Source organism: Podarcis gaigeae (assembly GCF_964106915.1).
Source record: "Podarcis gaigeae genome assembly, chromosome: 2".
In the NCBI taxonomy this organism is placed as follows: domain Eukaryota; kingdom Metazoa; phylum Chordata; class Lepidosauria; order Squamata; family Lacertidae; genus Podarcis; species Podarcis gaigeae.
Genome location: NC_139679.1, coordinates 32458995 through 32477122, shown reverse-complemented (window position 1 = coordinate 32477122; position 18128 = coordinate 32458995). Strand labels below are relative to the sequence as shown.

At 44.4% G+C, this 18128-nt stretch overlaps 1 protein-coding gene and 1 long non-coding RNA gene across 2 annotated transcripts in view; one reads left to right on the top strand and one right to left on the bottom strand.

Moving 5' to 3' along the window:
- Window positions 1-15413, bottom strand: part of LOC310839301 — a 46682-nt gene extending 31269 nt beyond the window's left edge. Inside the window, exon 1 of the long non-coding RNA XR_014561408.1 lies at window positions 13414-15413. This is a non-coding gene — a long non-coding RNA (uncharacterized lncRNA). The remainder of the gene's footprint in view (window positions 1-13413) is intronic.
- Window positions 1-18128, top strand: part of PGS1 (phosphatidylglycerophosphate synthase 1) — a 131903-nt gene that overhangs the window by 54603 nt on the left and 59172 nt on the right. The window lies entirely within an intron of this gene.

Below are 18128 nucleotides of genomic sequence, written 5' to 3'. Positions count from 1 at the left end.
GGGTTAAACCACAGAGCCTAAGACTTGCTGATCAGAAGATCTGCAGTTCAAATCCCAGCAATGGGGTGAGTTCCCGTTGCTTGGTCCCTGCTCCTGCCAACCTAGCAGTTCGAAAGCACGTCAAAGTGCAAGTAGATAAATAGGTACCGCTCCGGTGGGAAGGTAAACAGTGTTTCCGTGCACTGCTCTGTTTTGCCAGAAGCGGCTTAGTCATGCTGGCCACATGACCCGGAAGCTGTAGACCGGCTCCCTCGGCCAGTAAAGCGAGATGAGCGCTGCAACCCCAGAGTCGGCCTCGACTGGACCTAATGTTCAGGGGTCCCTTTACCTTTACTGTACATATGGCAAATTGTGATTAATGGATTTAGTTTGAGGGTGGGTCATTTCTACTTTTAAATTCTAATTATTAATTTTTTTACATTAGTCCTTGCATATTTTACTCTTGTTTATTATCTGCTTTTTTATATATATTCTATGTATCGCTTTTAAAACTGCGGTAGAATTTCTCTTTAACTACTTTAAGCAAATGTATATATTACTTACTGAAATGTGTATGATAAGTAAATTCTGATACTGGAATATCCTAATCCCCCCACAAATATTCACTCATTCACTGATTTCTGAACATGCTTATTTAATGAAATTTTCATACTACTGTACTTGATTGTAGTAAAACTTCTAAGTGCTTTACAAGAAATATTAGTATTATCAATAAAAACAGCTAAAAACAAATTAAAACATTTTTAACTAGTTAAATCCAACAGTAAAATAGATTAAAACATATCAACACCTTCATGTCTGAACATTACACTTAAACCGTTCAGTTACAACTAGTTTAACAGTCATAATAAAATGTAATCCTCTGTCTCCCTTAGGATTAAGCCCTTTGCAATAGCCAATAAAAACTGTTTGGGAGTCTTTCATCTTGGGTGCTTCCCTGGGCAGGATGGAGGCGTCTGGTGCTCTCAGTGTGCAGGCCTTGCGGGAGCAGCTACTCCAGGGGCTCGCAGCCGAGCATGTGGTGGAAGAATACACAACCCCTGGACTCTATGCCACAAGCTTCAAAGTCCTAGTAGCTTCCCCATGATTCCAAGGAAAAGCACTGTTGCATCGGCATCAGCTGGTCAATGAAGTCTTAGTGGAGGAGTTGAAGCACATTCACACCTTTTTTAAAATGTATTTTTATTGAAGATTTTCTTAGCTTACAAAAGTATGTGCAATGTCTCTCTCTTCCCCCCCAGTAACATTTTTTACAGATCAGTTTCATTTGTTGAGACATTAGGAAGAAGAAGGGGAAAGGGGGGGAGATGGGGGGTCAGGTGGCGATGTTTCTATTATACTTCTATTATACTTAATGTATGTGGGGTTTTGTGTCAGCGTCGCTTGTGCAGGTTCTGTGCTATTCACTTGTGTTCCTTTGGTAGTGAGAGAGGTTTGGGCTGGCCTAGGGTATGGTTGTTTGTTTGTGATTGGCTGTGGTGATCTTTGTTTTCATGTGTGAGTGGGGTGGGTGGGTGTTTTGGATCAGGTTAGCCATACTGATTTGTATGCTGTTGGTGGATTTTTGTCATTGTCTTGTTGATCTGTGTATGTGATAAAGGGGAGCCATACCGGGGTGAAGGTGTCTTCTTCTATTTGTCCCCGTGTCAGTTTCAGTTTATTGGTTAATTTTTCTAGTAAGGCCGTTTCCCATACTGTTTGGAACCACTGATCCATAGATGCTCTGCTTTTGAAGAATACCAAGCCAACTCTGGAACCAGTTTATTGCTTAATTTTTCTAGTAAGGCCGTTTCCCATACTATTTGGTACCATTGGTCCATGCTTACTCCTGACAGGTCTCTCCAGTGTCTGGTTATGGTGTTTCTGGCTGTTGAAAGTAGGTGGGTTATGAGTTCTTTGTGGTGTAAATGGGCACATTCACACCTTTGAGTAGAGAATGCTAAGGCCAGAGCAGTGGGCCAGAGCAGTGGGCGAAAGAACAAGAAGCTAAGTGAGAGGGGAGCTCCTTTGCCCTGGAAAAGAAGGCAGCAGCCCAGAGACCAAAACAAACCCCCAAGGGGATGGGAGAGGGAGCTGGGGAGCAAACATAGGATGCAGGCGTGGGACCCACCCAGGTCCCTCCAAGTGGGTATACTAGGAGGACTTGGAAGAGCATGTAGCAAAAAATAAAATGTAAAATAAGCGGGGTGGGAACTGGGGAAAAATGGAATGCATTTTTGCCATATTGACATAAGTCTAATATTTCTTTAAAAAAACAAAAAACCAAAGGTTTTTCTTAAGTATATTCAGGGAGCACCACTGACAGAATTTATTTTGATAAATTTAAGAGATTCTGATTCACCCTCTTAAACATACAAGAGTAAGATGAATCCTACAGACAGTAAAGACCCATTATCCCTCATTCCCACCTGTGATGAAAGTAGCAGGGATTAGTAAATTCTACCCTGTATGTAGATATTGCCATAATCCTACTAGTCCATAGTCTGCTGCAGATATATTTTTCTCATCAGAGACAGAGAGAGGGAGATGATCAAATAGAGGGACATGCAACAAAGGTGGGATTTGAAACAAATTCTCCCAGATCCTGACTCTGCTATCTAGGACAGGCAATGGCAGGGAATGCAACTGCATGGACAAATGCCTCCTCCATTGCTTACTTGTCCATACAGAATTGACTATATAGCAAAGACAGGGAACCTGCAGCCTTCCAGATGATTTTGGACTCCTACTCCTGCCATTCCCAGTCAGCAAGGCCAATGGTCAGGGATGATGGGAGCTGTGTTACAGCAACATCCTGAGGGCCACAGGTTCCTCATCTCTGTACTATAGGGAAACGACGTTCATGCACATACCTGAGCAAAGTACTTCTGCTACTCTATTAAACCACTGCAAAATGTTCTTGCCACAAATCCTGCATTGGTGCCAGTGAGTGCAGCCTTCATTAGAGACTCCTTTGACAGAACTACAATTCCCAGGCTCCTTGGATGTGAGTCATAACAGTTAAATAGGCTTTAAATTGATTTAAAACTGTAATGTAGTCATGCCCTTGGTTCTTTGCTCTGAACTCCTGGAATTAATTTCATTGTGTTTTTTTCACAGCATTGATCTTTTGGGAATAATCTTGCTGCTATTACGTATAAGGTTTACAACATTCCATTAAAAAAGTGCCAAACTTAATCATTGTCGAATGGAGCGTTGCACTGTTATGTTGTCCCTACACCAGTTTTTTAAAATATTAATTACTTTATGATCACTGTGGTTCTTCACAGCACTTGGAGCTTGCCAAAAATGTTCGGCTGATACGTTGCCTGCTTTCACGGAGCTGCCAGGTATATATCAGCTTATGAATCCTGCTTTTGTAGATGCTGAGCTGAGAGGGCAAGAGAAAGAGATCACAAATTGAATAGGGCAGAGCAGGGGAATAGATATTCCAGGTATATGCCTGCTCTAGACTGATTAAGCCTGGTGCAGCTGTGAATTCCCAAAACATGCTTTAAACAATTAACAACGGCACTATTAAGTAGTGGGTTGACAAAGCAGAGAGTTCTCAAAGTGGTTCTTTATAGTGAGATTTCTCAAAGTGGTTCTTTATAGTAAGCTGGAACTGAACAGCTCAGCCGGCCTGCTTTTATAGGCAGCCGGCTGTCAACATTGTAACAACAACACCCCAGGGTTTCCCGCCTAAATTAACTGATGTTAATTTCACCCTATAGGATGAAAAATACGGTATATACACAATACCCCTGGTGGCCAGGGTGAGCACTTCAATACATAATAGGCACCTTACACACAAACAAATTTATAATGGCATAAGCTTTTGTGGGGTCACGAAGAGTCGGACACGACTAAACGATTAAACAAAGCTTTTGTGAACTACAATTCACAGCATCAGATGTGTGAGTGCTGTTCTGAGGTGCAGGGTAACATATATACATGTTTTGCGGGGGGTACTGTAAACAGTGAGGTGAGTGGGTAATGAAATGCAGAAACAGCAGATGGTGAAAATTAATTAACTGTGGTCCTTCACAAAGCAGTTGTCAGTAGCAGATATCCTGGCATTGGTAAGCCAAATGCATGTAGAAGCATAGAATGGTTGAGTTGGAAGGGCCCCTGAGGATCATCTAGATTTTAGACCAATGCCCAGCAATGCAGGAATACGCAGCTGCCCCATGCAGCAACCCTGGTATTATCAGCACAACGCTCTAACCAACTGATAAAAATGATTTGTCCCTATTCAGTCCACAAGGGATAGCATTGAACCTCTAGATTAACTGTAATTCAGTGGTTTCACATTGCAGTCTCCCTTTGAAGATCCTTTATTTAAGAATGACCACTTTACAGTCAATTACCCCTGGGAGGTTGAAATGTTTCCCCACTGGTTTTTGAATATTGCCATTCTCGTTGTCAGATTTGTGTCCATGTAAAAAAATAAAAAATAAAAATCAAAGCCACTGAGTTGGGTGGATGCATCTGCAATGCAGTGCCCCTTGGAATGGGGAAGCCCCATGCAGACCTGACAATGGAGCACTCCCCTCCCCCCATCTGTGCTTATTGTTCTGGGAGCTGATCAAGAATATATTTACCTTTTTGAGAACAGAATGTAAAGTGTCACTTTTCCAGTTTTAATCCAGAAAAAAGAGTGTTTGTGAAACACTGCTCTGTTGATATCTGAATTTATTGTGTCCTCCTATCTGTCTTTTTCGAGCTTCTGGTCACTACATATTCATCATCTGTGTCATTTGGATGGATTAGGGTCCTAGGGACCATAGCAATTTCCACTGCTAGGGTCATGCATTTATGCCTTATATTGCCTTGTTCCAGTTCAGTGTATTAAGAATTCAACCTGGGCTGCAAAGACTGACTTGAGATCTTTGCCACCTCTGCTTTGATTTTATTCACAGGCCCTGGGAAGCCTTGTGGTGGTAGTGAGGGCCTGGCGGGGGGGGGCGCAGGGGGGTGGAGAGGAGAGAAGAATCTGATGATCTCATGGCTCTTGGTTGCTTTGGCTAGAAGAGAAGGTCTGGGCTCCGAGAGGAGTTTTGCTAATGGAACAAGTGAGGAATGCACAGCTGCCCGTCTCCTTTTACAAGTTTACCGTAGGCCTCATTGGAGATGGAGCAACAGAAAACGTGTTGCTATGGATATGTACACAGCACTTCAAATGAGCCAACTCTGCCTCCCCAAATACGCGCCAGAGTTCCTTTCCTCTCCCTCCTACTCCCATTGCAGCAGTATGCGCTCACACTTCTGTTAAGAGCTTCCACTTCCCTGAAGAAAGGCTGGTGGCACAAATTGGTAAGACTCTCATCTCCACAGCACATTTAAACTAGCTTAAAAATCTACAGTTAAAGTCATAGCTTCCCAGAAAACAAACCCTGAGAATGGTAGGCTTCTGAAAACAATCAACAACAACAACACCCCCCCCCCCCCAATATCAGGAAGGGAGAAGGGAGAACTCTCTTCCTCCGGTCTGTCAGACCACACACAATGATTCCTCAGGCTCACACCTTATCTATACATTGAGTGATAGACAATTAAATGCATGTGTGTGCTAATGTAGGTGTGCACACCTAGGCACTAATAATTTACATACACCTCAGGTGGTGTGGATCCTTCTTCTATGGTGATAACACCCCTGTAGTTATTCTGATATATAGATATAATAACGTCATTCAAAATGCACTACTTTTTCGCAATTGGAGTTACCTTGAAGGTATTGAGAAAGGTTTTGTACCTTGTTGTGTATCCCATCCCACCCTTAACTTTCTTTGCCTCACTGCCACCTTCCCAGCCCAAATGAAATTTGAAATGATGTGGAGAAAATTCTCCTGAGTATAATTCCCAGGATTCTTTGGGGAAAGTAATAATTGTCCAACTGGTTTCAAATACAATTCAGTTTCATAGTACAGATGCTGCTGCTGCAGCAGCCTGATTTTGAGGCCTGGATCCTGCTGCAATTGTGTAGACCAGAGAGAAATTAAGAGTCCTTCCATACTTTATTTTACACTGGGCTTTCCAGGCACAGATCTGCACTTTAAAGCTCTGTGTCCAACCAATTCCCCCCCCCCCCACCCAGGAAAACCCGTGGTTTACCATTGAATTGGAACAAGCAGCAACCCGAGGAAAACCTGATTGCCATTTGCTCTGATTCCACAGTAAAAAGTGGGTTATCCCAGGAAAAAGTGCCAGGACAAAAACAAAAGCACCCACTCAGAGACAGAGCTTTAAAGCCCACTCCTAGAAACATGGTGTAAATGGAAGTCTGGATGAGACCTTAAATTTGAATTCTTCTTGGTTCTTGTTTATTACTGTAAGATAACAATATTGTAGAACACTGCCACTTATACACAACTATTTATGCAGTGGTAGTGCATAGTTGGTTGATGATGTCTCAAAGGTGCCATTTAGCAATGCTGCTGCCAACCTGGGTGCGTATTTCCAACTGTGCCAACTATATGGGCACAGATTTCCGAATTCATTATTCTGAATTGTCCTGAAGGGTCATAACTTGTTCAAGGAGAATGGGCTGACCTGGGAAGTGAAGGAACACGGGGGATTACTGTTAATGCCCAGCTGTAGTTCAGCCTGTTCCTGAGCTTCTCTGGGAAGTGATGAGTGAAGAAATTCAGGCACAAAGATGAGCAGTCACTGAATAATGGGAAGCCTTATGCTCCTCCCTTCCCTGACCTATTCTGTGGGTTATTCTTGACTCAGCCCAGACTAAGCAGGAATAGGCCGCCAAGAGCAGGAATTGTGTGCAGCTGGGAATTATCCAGTGTCTTGAGTGGGAAGCAATAAACTCCAGTAATTATGTCACAACTACAAATGCTTCTTTCAATAGGATATGCTATATATCCTGGCGCTTCCTACTCTGCCTGAGGCTTAAAATGCAGCCAGGTCATTTATTTTTCTCAACTTGGATCAGAGCTGCTTTGGGGGAAATGCATCAAAAACGCAGTATTTCGTAAGAAATGACAGGATAGATACAGGATATGGATAGTGACTAATGTCGTGTGTACGCCACTTCCCAAATGAGTGGTGGGAGTGCGCTGGATGCAGAGTAAACAGGAGTGTGTGCACAGCTCTAGTTTCAAATGGGGATTGTAATCTGTATTGGTTATTGTGATGGCAGCAGTTATTCTAGAGCAGGGGGCCTCTCTATTTGGCCCTTGGGACTTTCACTTGGCCATGTTCCACCCCAAGCCACACACCTCACTAGTCCCTGCCCCCTTCATGCTTTATTCGTGTGCTTTTGCCTGACCGGAATGTGTCCTTGAACAATTATGATGTTGCTTGTTTCCTGGAAGAAGGAAGGAGAGGGGCGTGTGCATGTACAGAAACCTTTGACTTTTGTGTCTAGAATTGCATGCATTTCTCCCTCCACATTTTTTTCTCTGGCCCTACCCACCACTTGAATGCAGCACGCATGAAGTCTCCCAAAAGGGAATGTGGCCCTGGGACTGCCAGTTTCCCCATTCCTGCCCTAGATTAATTAACACAGAGTACAGAAATCTAGAGAGCCAGTGTGGTATAGTGGTTAAGAGCAGTAGACTCATAATCTGGTGAACTGGGTTTGATTCCCCGCTCCTCCACATGCAGCAGCTGGGTGACCTTGAGCTAGTCATATTTCTTTGAAGTCTCTCAGCCTCGCTCACCTCACAGAGTGTTTGTTGTGGGGGAGGAAGGGAAAGGAAAATGTTAGCCGCTTTGAGACCTCTTTGGGTAGTGATAAAGTGGGATATCAAATCCAATAAAAATAAAAATAAAAATCTGAAGTGCATGTGAGAGTCATTGAAATGGTGGTACTGTGAATGCTCTGCTGTTTTTGCCGTTAGGACTTTGTGAGGTTGTTGTTACTAAACTTAAAGTGGTCCACACCACTGCAGTACTTTTATAATCCTTCATGTTTCCTTCACTTGTTGTTGTCCCTGCACAGCTTTACTTCCGGGCAAGTTCCTCTTGTGATAACTTGTATTTGTTATTGAGATTTGCACAAAGTTGGATATTCGCAAGATATGCTGAGATGTGCAAAATCAAAGAAAAGGACAAAAAAAACCCCCAAACAAAACGGAAGGAAAGAGGTTTGTGTTAGTAAATTCACAGCTGGAAAAGGGGAAATGTTGAAAAAGAAATCTGTTAGGGGAATGGTCACAAAGCCAGATGATTAAAAATTAGACAAAAGTGGAGGCCTGGAAGCGTGGCATGAGCTGGAAAGAGATGACTTCAGAACTCCTCTCATCTCATTCCACTCTTAGAAATAATACTAAAATATGGTATTAGGCCACAGGAACATAGGTAAGTAGCTGCAAACTTTAAGGAACCATGTGCATACTGAGGAATTGAATAAATGTCAAATTAAACTTCAAGGAGCTTGTAACCCTTTGAGATGTATGTGGCCGGTTCATACGGCTTTTCTAAGGAAAAAAAAGTGCTGCCCACCATACCTGTCACACTAATTCATTTAGATAGGATGAGCAAGGGACAGTCAGCTCATTTGCTGATGCATTTATACTCAGAGGGAGATCAAGTCCTCGTGACCCTTTGATGTATGGAGTTTATACACCATGGGATTTTGCTGGTGTGTCTCTGTTTCCAGTAACAGGAAACTGGGTGGATCCAATCTGAGTGTCTTCTGCTGCCCACACATGAGCTTCAGATGCCTCTTCCGGCAATGCAAGATCTTGCCATATTATACCCTCCCAGAATAAGTATGCATTCCCCGATCCCGTCTTCAGGGGAAACATCTCCTTCCTCTTTGATCTGTTTTCATAACTTCCTATTTGAAGGGCGGATATTCATTTGTTGAATGCCTAAATGTCTAATGTGATCTTTGATGGGCATACATTACAATTGTCATGTGCCCAGGGGAGAGGCTGCTTGAATCAATATCCAATCCTTGCCCTACTGCCATACCAACCCCACTGACACCATCATCAATCATCATCATCATCATTAAATTAGACTTCTATACTACCCTTCATCTGAGGATCACAGGGTGGTTTACAATATGGAATCAAAAAATGCATAACATACAAACAAACAAAAATAATACCCCCTTCCAGTTTGAAAGGCCATAGGCCATAGATTGGCCAAAGGCCTGGGAGTAGAGGAATGTTTTTGCCTGGCACCTAAAGATATGCAACGAGGGTGCCAGGCAAGCCTCCCTGGGGAGAGTATTCCACAAGTGAGGAGCTACAGCAGAAAAGGCTTGCTGTTGTGTTAACATCCTCCAAGACCTCTCATGGAGGAGGCACACGAAGAAGGGCCTCAGATGATGACCACGGGGTCCGGGTTGGAGAGGTGGTCTTTGAGGTATTGTGATCTTGAGCCATTTAAAAAACCAGCACTTTGAATTGGGCTCAGAAACCAATTGGCAGCCAGTGCAGTCTGGCCAGGATTGGCATTATATTCTCAAACTGCCTTCCCCCATCGAGCTATCCTGACCACTGAATTTTGCACCAGCTGAAGTTTCCAGGTGCAAGCAATTTTATCCTCAAAATGCTTTGCAAAACATTTCACAGCATCGGTCCCTTTACCTCTTTCGGGCCAGACTGTAAAAGGCCCTGCAGTACCCAGAAAAGTTCTGCCGTAAATAATAAAGTTGTAGCCTGTTTCAACTCACACGTTTATTTGGTCTCTATTCATTCCCTCTGTCCCTGGAGCCTCACCTTGTGCTTGCCCGTACAATGAGAATGTGCTCAGAATGGTGTTGCTGTTAGCAGCTGTAGAAAGGATTTGTTCACTCTGGAGAAGCAGAACGAATTCACACAACTTTCTCCACATGTTTGATAGATTCTTTGTTTAAGCTGGTCCTATGGGGAAGCAATTCTTTCCAATCACGGAAACACACATATTTGTCTCACATCTGAGAAGTAGCATTCCCTCCTGTGCAAGAGAAAAGGGGAAATTCTTCTTTCACCTTACATTTTTGTATGTACAGTCGTACCTTGGTTGTCGAACGCCCTGGAACTCGGACATTTTGGCTCCCGAACACTGCAAACCCGGAAGTGATTGTTCCGGTTTCCGAACGTACTTTTGGAACCCGAATGTTCGATGGGGCTTCCACGGTTTCTGATTGGCTGCAGGAGCTTCCTGCAGCCAACCAGAAGCTGCAATTTGGTTTTGGAAGTCGAATGGACTTCCAGAATGGATTCCATTCGACTTCCAAGGTACGACTGTACTGTACTTGCATGAAAAGTTTCCTTAAAATGTATCTGCACCCTGATTCTTCAGGGAGACATTTTAAATAGATACAAAGATTCTTAATTTAATAAATTAATTGACAAAGCACTGCAGCCTAGTTTATGAAGAAAATGTCAAAAGGTTCCCTACATTTGGAGGTGGGTGGAGGGAGATTGCAGAAAGCTTCCTGCATGATGGATTAAATCAGTGGTTTTCAACCAGTGTGCCCTTAGGTGCCTTGAATGATGGTCAGGGGTGCCGTGGGCAACACTGGCCTCTGTCCCTCTTTCCTTCCCTCCCTCCTCTGATGACATCTCCTGTCTCTGCCTCCAAAGGCTTGCACAGCTGTTTGTTGCAGCAGCCCTGGCCATGAGCTCCCCAGGCAAATGGTGCCTCTGGGGCTGGCCAGGGGGTGCTAGCTGCCAGGAGCTGAGGTGGCCTCGGAGTAAGCAACCAAGTGGGCAAGGGAGCCCAGCCAGCCAGTCCACTAGCCTTTGCTGTTGGGAATGGACAGACAAGTGCCAGAACCCTGTGGGGCACTGTGAGGAGGCAATTCTCTTGGGGGAGGGGGCAAGCAGCAGCTGCCTGGAGGACTCCCAAGAAGAAGGGAGAGGAGAAAAGGCTGGGGGAACACTCCACAAGGGAGGGTGTTCGAAAAAGTGTGAGAGGCTGCCAGCACTGCAGACAAGGAGTGACATTACTGGGCTTCTGTGTCCCACAGGGGTACTGCAGAAAGAATGTCAAAGGATCTGTGGACTGAAAAAGGTTGAAAACTTCTGGTTTAAATGAATGAGAAACAGTGCTGCCACATGATGTTCTAGTCAGCCAGAAGTAGTAGTTGTAATGAATTTCTTGTGCTGTCTGATCTTGTGATGTTGCTGCTAAACTCCACCCACCACTCCTCCAACTGCGTGTGTGTTGAAAATGGTTTTGTTCTCTGTCCCCGGATTCATGGGAAACTCAGGGCAATGTTTGCAGGGTCAGTGTCTTTTGAAGAAAAGCACACTGGTGATTGAAAAGAGAAGTTTGTTTTACGAGTATGCAGGTTGAGAAAGAATTAAAAGGGTGTAGCAGCCAGCACTGTTTCCAAAGTAACGCCTATAGCAAAGTATAATTTAACACTTAAGGAGAACCAAACTCCCATATACCAACACAGTGATCTTGAGAGGGTGTGTTGCACTTTCTCACAGGTGTATCCTAATAAATGCCAGAGAATATAGCAATGTGCATGCACACTGATATCATGCACAGCTTGTATCCTGGTCAGGTTACATTAGGCGGACAAGCAAGCATCTCACGGCACCTTAAAGGCTAAGAAGTTTATTACGTGGCATAAACATTTGCGGACTAGAGTACAGACGCATTAGCAGGGCAGCAGAATATCATACAGTTCTGTGAGGAAGAAGGAGAAGGAAAAAAAGCAAGTGATAGAGAAAGGAGGAAGAAATAGGAAAGGAGAAAATCTGTTGGAAGGAACAGTAAAATAAATAAATGAGCAAGCAAAGTCTCTTGTTACAGGTGCAGGTTGAAGTGTGTGTCAGATCTGGAAAAGTTGACAGCCACTGCTCTGCATTGTGAAACTGATGTATGAAGCTCTTGAGAAATTATGTGTCCCATGGGCAGTCTTGGATATAGTCTTAAGAATCCTTTCATTTGGTTAACGTCTGTTAAGTCAGTTTTAGTAGTTGCCCTTTGGGGTGTGTGGTGACCCTTTCAGGGGCGGTCTTTGGTCTTTCAAATTTCAGCAGCACCTTGTGCAAGGCCCAAAATTTGCTCTCCCTGCCCCCCCCCCGCCTATCCATTCTGTTCAATTCACTGTTACAGTTGTGGTGCCCTGCGGCGCCCCCTAGGTTTGGCGCCCAGTGCTGCCTTAAATCCACCTCTTATATCCTAACCTAAACCATAGCAGATGCAGCTCATTAATCATAGAATCATAGGTTTGGAAGAGACCCTGAGGATCATCCAGTCCACCCCCTGCAATGCAGGAATATGCAGCTGTCCTTTATGGGGATTGAACCTGCAACCTTGGTATTATCAGCACCATGCTCTAACGAACTGAGGTTATCCAGCCTGCTAACAAAGTTGTAGTAGGTGTCTATAAGGAATTTACCCATTAAAGTGTAACTTGCATATGATAATTATATCAGCATATACATCTTTTCATTATTGCCATATGCTCTAGATCAGAGGTAACTAATGGGGTGCCCTTCAGACTGCAACTCCTATCATCCCTGACCACTGGCCATGCTGACTGAAGCTGATGTGAGTTGTAGTCAACAACATATGGAGGTCACCATGTTGGCTATCCCTGCTGTAGCGAGAACACTATCTTGTTTGTGTCATTGATGCATGCCTTTGATTTATCTGAAACAGCCTTTTTCTGAATTACCCATGATGTGTGATTGGGTTTTTTTGTTTTTGTTTTGCAACAACTGCCCCTCTGTTGATTCAGAATAAAAGCACATGAAGCATTTTAAGTTCAAACATTATGACCAAGCCCCTTTTTCTATTAAAGCAAATTGGCAGTCATTTAGTAATGGCCCTCTTAGAAACCTCTGTGAAGAGAAGAATCAAAACTGTCAAAATGCCAACCCTTTTCTGGCCACACATCTGGAAAAGCTGAAGAACTTCTCCACACCTTGCTGCTTTTATTCATTCCATGGGCAAGGCTCCTTTTTCTCACTAGCAACCTGACTCTCCCCCCTCCACCCCCCCCCTCAATATGACAGCCTTATCAACTGAAGCAGAGTTCATTTGTTCTTTCCAGGAGATGATCACACAACATAATCTTGACCCAAATAAGGCAGAGCATGAGAGTTAATATGAATTTTGCAAAATCTCAGTATGGGGTAAGGTGGAGTGTATGTAATGAGCGTATGATTAAGTTCTGTACATGCAGCAACTTTCTCCTTGTTCTATTGGATTTGCAATCTAATTTGCATGCAATTGGGTTGAATGAATTGAGACCCACTTTTTTTAATGTTCAAAAGGGCTGCCAGGTATAATTCTGGAAAGTTTCTGTTTTACTTTCTCAGAACGTTGAGCGACAGGAACTGGTTAATTGTGTAAAGCGCTAGATAAGGGCTGTGCATCCTGCATTTGGTAGAGATACTTTTCCTGTTGGGACAGGGTATTTCCTGCCAGCGAAACCAGGCCCAAATATTAATTACTCTGTTCAGCTGAGCTGCTATACTTGCCAACCCCCCCTCCCCCCATCAAGTAAACTCTCACCATTACGACTCAAATTCTCTTTGTTCCCAGAGCTGGTAAAGAAGTAAGGAAGGGAACTGCGGCTTACTGACACATTCACCGACACATTTCCCTATATGATGCAGGAGACATTTCTGGGGAAAGCATGAGGCTTGTGAAACTTCTGCTTAAAGGTTTGCTGCTCCTCCAGCACGTCATTGCTGACTGGGGGACGTTCCAAGAAACGAAAGGCACTCACAAAGCTTCCCGGACTTTTTGAATCAGCAGCTGATTGCAGCAGTGTGTTGGGTCCTGAAGCAAAAGGGAAGCGTAGCAGCTGAGGGGACACGCGATTCTGGGCTGGGGGAGAGAAAATGAATTCCAGGCAATTGCGACTAATATGGTGAGACAGGACTGGTATGTTGCGCACAGAGCACAAAGTTTGCATTCTCCAAGTCAAGGAACCCGGCAGGCTGGAGTGGGAACGACTCTCCCTGCTTTGGTGGTTCTTAATGATTACTGTGAATGTCTTTTGGGGGGAATCTTGTAGGTTCAAAAAGGGCATTTTTGTTTAGCAGATGGAACAGTGTATGTATTGTGGCCTGCTCCCTGGAAGATGCAGGCCGGCAGTAAGAGACTGCTTCTCACATGTACCATGCAGAGTCCCCTCCGAGGGACCTACAAATTGAGGGCACCCCACCCGACTCTCTCCTCAGATTGGCTGCTTCATTTTCTCCCTCCTCCTCCTCCTCTCCCCCTTGCCAATTAATCTCTTCATTTTCATGGAACAGCCAGGCCCCTACCCAACCGTTTCCATGAATACTACCCCCTAGATGGCAGTCGGGGAGCAAAGGGAGCGCGAAGGCCTCTCATTTCCTGGCACAGGCCAAAGAATAAACAGTGATATTCCAGCCTTTAATCCTGTTGCCGTGGAAACCCAGATCCCAGCAAGGGAGGAGAGAGGGGGGTGTGCCGGTCAGGATCAGATGGCACTGACGCTGGGGATGTGCCTCGGCTGGGCCTGGCATGGCGCCACCGGCCTTGCTGTGCCTGGACATTCTTGACATAGCTGTAACTCCGACTGGGAATAGGGTTTCCTGGCAGGGCTGGGACAATAGGCCAGAAGGGCTGGACAAGGGCAGGGCTTAAAGAGCCCGTGCAGCGATTCTTTTCCTTTCCATTTGCCCTGCTTGGGTGAGAGGGAGCCACAGGGCTAGAAACACAGCAGCCATACCACAGGCTGGGGGAAAGGCCTGACTCCATGTGTGTCTTCCTTGCTTTTTTCTGGCTGCTTCCTTGTTTCCCTGGCCAAGCTCCTGTGCTTTTTAAGACTTGCATGACAAGCGCACATTCAACCGGCAAAGTGCAGCAGGTTTGAGGAAAGCTTTATCACAGAACCTTTGGACCACCCTTCAGTATTTAAAGGCACAAGAGGCAGCTTCCCAGAAAAAAACCCTATTCCCTCCACCGTGGCCTAATGAAATCATGTTTCACTTGGGATTAAATTAGAGGGGAGATGTGATCTTCTTTGAGAGAACTGTGTGGTTTCCCTGAACCTGGCACAAGCCTATGATATACATGTGCCTGTTCCCCATTGTGAAAACCATTGCTTCCTCTGTCCACACCATTGAATCAAGAATTAGACTGCCAGACTGCTTCTCCTGTCTGCAAGGAACATGTTTGCTATGCTCAGATGTTATATATTATTAAGGAACCGATTGATTATTAATCTGCTTTGTGTCTACGAAGTGTGGATTAATCCCCTGCTTGATTAGAGGATGGAGTGTGTATTAATTCCCTGAACATCTTATGAAGTGTCCATCTTGCTATTTCGGTGTTCAAGTGGATGTTCCTTTATTGAATTCTCATGGGACAAGCCAGTGTGGAGTAATGGTTCTGGATTAGAACCTGGAAGACCAGCATTCAAATCTCCACTCAGGCACAAAGGCCACTGGGTCACTTTGGACTAGTCACTGTCTCTCAGCCTAACCTACCTTACAGGGTTGCTAGGAGGATAAAATGGAGAGGGGAAGAAGTGAGCCCTCTGTAAAAAAGGGAGGATAAAATGTAATAATAAATAAGATTATTCATGCATTCATCCCCATGTTAAGTTTACTCACATACACCTCTGTTTCTTCCTCCATTCGTATTCTTTAATAACAAGAAGCTAAAATAAACTGAAAATCTTACCCCTCCCCCCATAAAATTAATTACACCCAAACAAATAAATCTTACTCAGCCCAAAGACTTGGAGAAATGAATTGTCATCTAAAGATGTGTGTGTTCATGTGTTCTTTCGCACAAAACAATTTTAAATCACATTTTGAAGTTTGATGACTGCATTTTTCTGGCCTTTTTTAAGGATGTGGAGAATGATTCCTAGTCTATTTAGAGGAATACTGCCTCTGACAGTGGATTTAGAACATAACCTTATCTACCAGATTCAAAGCCTGATAACATTTATATAGCTGCAAATTTTCCAATCCAGCAGAAGATAAGTCAGAAAAGGCATCCTTGGTCTTGTCAGCCAGCTCTTTCCCAAGTCTGTTGTAATTGATCAGTGTGCCAGGTACGCTGCTAAGCAAGCAGGGAAGGAGTAACAGGTAGGAGATTTAAAGGTATATGGAGGTTTCCTCCACTTTCCTGGCAACCTCAATTTCAAGGGAATCAATCAGCCTGATTTGTGGATGTTTGCATAATAAAGTAACAGTGAACAGGTGAGAGAGAATCCTTTAAGGATGGATAGAATGAACAAGCAGCTGGAGGAGAAAGAGAGGAGAGGGCTAAGAAAGAGCTGTGAGTGGAGGGGGTCCTTTTCCCAACTTCTGGACTGCTTGGGAAACCCAGCAAACCTGCTGTACCTGGAACTGGGTGTGGAGAGTGCAGCTGAATGCGACACAGCCTTGGGCAGCCTGAGGAAGTACCATCCACCTTGGGCCTGCCCATAAAAAGCAAGTCTAGAGTGAGAGACTAGAGTGAAGTCTGCTGTTTGCAGGAACTCTTCTTGATGTGAGGCCTTTGTGGGTGAGCTGAGTGTTTGTCTGTTGTTGCTACTCTTTTGAATACTGCTTAGAGACATTAAGCCGTATAGAAATTAAATAATCAAATCAAAATGAAATCAAACCTCCACATGTTTACCTGAGTGGTGATGGTGGTAGTAGTAAAGGGGGTCGGGTAAATGCCATAATAAGCAGGGGCATTCACTATTAGGGGTAGGATAGGAATGGATTGCTTTCTGCATTAGCCAAATTTTGAGCTGCCCTACTGTTCCTGTGGCTGGAATGCACAAATAGATTAAGGAATAAATTCCAGGAGTTCATTGTGCTCTGTGCACACTAGTGGCCATTTAGGAAAAATAAATAAAGGGGGCACCAGCGGAAAATAAATGGTTTGTGTGTGCATTTAAATGTATCATCATGAGCTTTTAAAGGAAGAAAGTAAATTGTGATGAAAGGACAGGCTGGCGAAACCAGAGAAAATTAACTTTGAAAGTGGCACCTGTCTAATATGCAGAGTTACAGAGAGCAATGCAGAGAAGGTGGGGAAGATTACAACTTGGTGGGGTGTGGGCAAGAAACACCCGTCAACCATGCCTGATTCAGTTTCATGTAAAGTAGTTTCTATAGGTTTTACCTCTACACTGTGCTTACAGAAGGCTGCTTCTTTGTCATTTGTTGATGAAATGGGAGATTGGGCTTCTCCCTCGGGATTAATCCCATTGTGTAATCCACAGAGGTTATGCTTGTATTAAGGTGGCTGCATGCATAAACATAGCACATCATACACACCTGAATGCACAAGTGGGAAAAGGCCAGGACTTCTGCTGGACCCATCAGAGGACACCTCTTCCACTCCCATTTCTTTAACAAATACCAGAATGATAAAGCAGCAGCCTTTTGCAAACACAGCGAGGGAGCTGACAGACAGCCTGCACGTCCTTCTGCAGAACTTTCCACTGCCCTTGAAAAGCTCCCCAAGCTAAACAAGCTATCTTATCACACCTCCCAATGGTCCAGCCATAAGACACCAGGAACAAGAGCTAGATTTCCCTCAGCCATTGCATGAAGCTCCGCTGAAAGTTTATACACCCAAAGGAATGTATCTTTTTATGTGCTTGCTTCTGGGAAGCATTGGGTGTGTTTGCTTTTGGTGCTTTACCTTAAATGACACAGTAGACAGGCAAGTTGGGGTGCTGTATCCTGGCCACACCTTTCACACTGCAGCACCTTCTCATATGTCCTCCGGTGAACTTCTTTCTAGTCCCATTCCACCTGGGCCAGGGTAGGGATGGGGGAATGGCTGCAGGAATAGGGAAATAGCCGGCGGTGACTGAGCTCAGTGTTTTCAGACTGCCTGATCTCTGCTGGTAACTTGCTCCAAACAGCAAGCTGCCTTGATCCAATCACATCAGATCACTGGTCCATTTCGCCTGAAAGGCTCTAAGCAGATGATCTTTTATACCACCACCTGGGATTGAACCTGGGACGTTCGAACACTGGAGCCACCAGGGATTGAACCTGTGTTCTCTGTCTCTGAGCTAAAATCCCTCACGTGCCACCCTACCGTCTAGTAGCTGGTAGAACTTCTGGCCTTGCTTCAAAGTGTTGCACCAGGAGCACAAAGAATAGCACTACATGAAACAGCAGCAGAACCTTGACTTCAGTCACACAGCAACACTGCTTTACTGCTGTTTCATAGTTGTGTGTGCTTGAAGACAAACCTGTGCTGCCATCATAAGTAGTTCTGTCCCTTGTGCT